This window comes from Blennius ocellaris (assembly GCF_963422515.1).
Source record: "Blennius ocellaris genome assembly, chromosome: 24".
Lineage (NCBI taxonomy): Eukaryota > Metazoa > Chordata > Actinopteri > Blenniiformes > Blenniidae > Blennius > Blennius ocellaris.
The window spans coordinates 4,771,889-4,776,435 of record NC_137673.1 but is presented as its reverse complement, the minus strand read 5'-3'; positions in this window follow the sequence as shown (position 1 = coordinate 4,776,435).

Here is a 4,547-nt window from a genome sequence, read left to right as displayed (position 1 = left end):
TGGAGGCCGTGGGGTATCTGCCACTGATGATGTGGATGGTGAGACTTTGTGGCAGAACCTCCCGTCCAGTCCAGAGCTTGACCAGGTCATTTAATTCACTTGCAGCTGCTATAGAGTAGAATAAAATAGATTATGATCACGTGTACTCTGCGCACACTCAGACATTGGTAGCATGAGGAGGCCTTAAACCTACCATTGGCTATGAACTGTCCTACATAGCTCGACGTGCAGCATTTTGCTTGAATTGAGCAATCGTCCTCATCATCACTGTCATCTTGAGGCCATGTGATCCGCTGAAGAAGAACCTGCATTGAAAACATAGCATGATAATAACTGATCATTTATCTAGAAACTAGAACTTCAAAGATAGTTTTAAACAACTGAATATTACCGGACTTTAATTGAAGTGACATAGTTTGATTAGCAGAAAAGATGACACTTAAACTGTGGTGTATACATACATTATCAAGACCTAACAACTAAATAAAACATTTCCATCAGCAAACATAAATTCAGATATGCTCATTCAATATGCCTTTAAGATATCATTTTTTGTTCAGGTTTTGTATTTCCTAAAATTATTTATTTAATATCTTAAAAACAAAGGCAGTACAACCCACCACCAATGCAGATTGACACAATTTTTGTTCATAATCATTTTATTATATCTTACAAAGTAAAACTGCACAAACAATACTTTTAGTCAGCACAAACCAGCACCAACGCAGCACAAACGACTTGACTATTTTCACTGATTTTCGCTGGGTGGGTGGGGGGGGGGCAGCTCACGTTATGTTTGTTAAAAAATGTTTTTGCCATAACAAGCACTGCGCAGATTAGAGTATTCAATGGACATTAAAAAAAAATCAAACAGGAGACAATTTAACTATTTTCTGCATGTAAAACATTGCATACAGTAAATGTAATTTCTTTGAAAACATTTTCACACATCATTAAAAGTTCACCACATATGTTGCTTCATAACTTCTGGTGATTTGCAACGTGTGATTTACATAAATAACAAATACTCACCGAAGCGCTGTCACTACCGCTGGCCTCCATGGCTGATTGAAAATCCTGGGCGCTCCTGCCCAGTGTTGCACTGGTCACGTGACCAACAAAGCTTCCCTTGATTGGATGTTGGGTGGATGAGACAGGTATCGATTGCATCGTCCTGATGGCACAGATACTCTGGCTGTTTTGCAGCCGAATTTTTTTTGCAGCCGAATTTTTTTTACAGCCGAATTTTTTTTTGCAGCCGAATTTTTTTTGCAGCCGAATTTTTTTTACAGCCGAATTTTTTTTTGCAGCCGAATTTTTTTTGCAGCCGAATTTTTTTTTGCAGATGAATTTTTAGACACATTGAATTTTTACACACTGAATACTTTTAGATGTTTTAGACAGTTTTTCAAATTCAAAGTCTGATTTCGATGGTATAAAAATTCAGAGTTAGAAATTCGAATTCAGAATCTGATGGCACAGTTTTACTTCCATAGACACACAAACAACTCTTTCAGAAAACACTCAGGTTTCATCACAGCGCCTCAGGCGCCATCTGGTGGCTCAGTACAAACATAACAAGACAAGAAGCTGCAGGACCAAGAAAGAATGAATTCAGTCAATAATCTACTTTCACATTCTGGTGTTACTTTTTGTTTTTCATATTGTTTGACCTCGTCACATATTTGACCTGGTATTTAGTCCAGTTGCTGGTTAAATCAACACTTTGGAGATCAACCTTTAAATTCACTACATTTCATTAATCATTGTTGACTTCTTATTTGGAATATTTTACCTTCATTGTGAACATATTTTATTTTACATACATTTCTTTGTATTGGTTCAGTTATGAGCTTTTTAATAAAGGAATGTTTGTTCCACAACTCATCAGGTGTTATTTGGTTCTTTCAATATCAACTGGTCCTTCAGTTTGACCTCTTGACCTCTGGACAGTGGACGCTGTCTTCAGGGGAACTCGTCCTCAGACTCCAACATCACAGGTTTTACTAAACAACATTCATATTGAAATACGTCCATTTCACCACACTTTCATTTCACTATTTGGACGTCTTACAGTAATTAAGATGACATCAAAAAATTAATCAATTCTAGTGGTCTCATTCTACTAGTTTCAGGTTTGACTCTATCTCTCAATAATCACTTAGTTTTGATAAAGAAACAATTTAAAATGGTCAAATCTGGAGTTTTGGTGTTGTGGTTTAATAAAATGAAATAAATTGTTACAATTAAATATTTGTAACATTATTATTATTACAAGGGAAACACCTATTTAGACTAGTTTGACTTATTTTACACTAGTTTCATACTGGTTGTAGACTAGTTCCAGGTGTGGTTGTAGACTAGTTCCAGGTCTGGTTGTAGACTAGTTCCAGGTGTGGTTGTAGACTAGCTCCAGGTGTGGTTGTAGACTCACCTCTAACAGTGGTCGGTGAACACTGGACCTGGAGGAGTCCAGGTTCCTCCACCGTCCTCGGGGAAAGTTCCAGTCTCAGCTGGACGTCCACCATTTTCTTTGTTTGGTCTGTTTAACAAAATAAACGTGACTTCAAGTCCTCGTTTCCAGCAGTCATTGAGTTCCAACATTTTCCTCCTGACAAATACAATGTCAAGATAAAAACATGAGACTAAGAGAAGAGAAAGACACCTCAGCTCCCTGGTTTCTTTTATTTAAATCTAAACTTATATTAAATTTAAAATGTATTACAGTTCCCTAATAACACTGAAAGACTGGGAAACAACAAGACTCACCAGCCACTAAATGTATAAACTGGTATTTTAACGTACATGCCCCACGCCTGAAGAAGTATATTTGTATTTAATATTTAATTTAATTTTATATTTGTGCTTTTACTGTATGTAGACATCTGGCGCCCCCTAGCGGCCGGTTTTTTTTATATTCCTCTACAGGTGTTTGTATCATATAATTAAAAATAATTAGAAAAGAAAGTTCAATACACTAAACCTCACCAGTAGTTTTATTAAAATGTATTGACTAAATGCTTAATGAAGTGTTTTTAGAATAATACGAGCCACAATAGACGTTTCTATCTTTTCGGAAAACGTCTGCGGCGTTCACGTGTTAGCGCCGAACATTAGCCGATGCTAACGGCCGTCTGGTACGACGTCAGTTACACTTTAAACTTCTCTACTGACATACAGCCGCGAGATATTAGTGATTAAATGTGTCGCTGCTCAGATATTCTCTCTTACCTGTCATGAGTGTGTGTTTAGGATTTTATTGACTTTAACACGGCGCTGCAGGTGAGGTGGTGCGCCGGTAAAGTGTGTCCGGAGCGCTGCAGTGACTGCGATGGATGGTTCCTATCAGTTTCCGTTGTAATAGTGAGGAAAACCTGAAACACAAGTTACAGTAGCAGTGAAAAACAGGAAAAACGCTGAACACATTAAATTGTTTATGAAATAATTTCAAGACGTCTGGAACTCGAACAACAAATCTGTTCCAATGTTTATGGAACGTTTTCAGACACAACCTCTAAAGTCTAAAGTAAAGTCTTGAATAAACTTTAATTTACTGATTAAGAGCGTTTTTACAAGATTCTGCTTTGGACCTCTGACATAGATAACACTTCTTCACCACCATACCGTTCATCTGACATTAAACATAAATAAGTGAGAAACACACAAACCAAACCAGCTCTTTTTTTTAAAATTATTTACAACTTTTTTTAATTACATTAATTTTTTTCAAACCACTCCACCAACTTCTCTTCATCTTGTTTCTTCTTTTTGAGACTTTGAAAAGTGTTTTCCCCTCTCTCGCTTGACCGTTTTCCGCCATCTTGTGGACGGATGATGGACTTACAAACAACGGCAAAGATTTTCATGATTAAAAATTATTAAAAATCAATCCAAAATCCAATCCAGAATTATTCAGAATCTCCTTATCACTTCCATTTATTTCTGGGTTTTAACATTAATTCCTGAGGTTTTCATGCAGCAGTTGGAAGCTTTCCATATGTAACTTTGAGTGCAGAAACATTATTACAATTGGAACTGTCTTATAACAACACTTTGCATTAAACATACATTTATTGTGTCATTATAGCGTCATATTCACAGCATGATACTGCATTATTACAATAATTTGTTGTTGCAATGTTTTTGTTTTTGAAATAATTATTTATTTGTCGATCTCTTTGTTGGATGAATAAAATTCTCTCGTCCGTTATTCGTGATTGACGTGTGACGTGACCAATAGGATTCCCGCTATTTTATAGACAGGACTTACGGTAGGCGTGTCTGGCGGGGTGCTTGGGCTGTCGTACACAACTCCAGCCAGCAGGTGTCGCCGTTGTGCGGCATCTGTCTGCAGAATCTACGGCGTCTGGCAGGGACAAACTTTGCTTCACCGATGCAAATAATAATTTTGTGCTGTTTTATAGACAATAAACGGTTTATAAATAAATCAGCCGATATTTTTAAGGAATGAAATATCGGGGATAATCAAGCAAAGAAGACCAGAGGAGTGCGGGAGGAATAGATGCGCTGCGATGTAAAGTAACGAC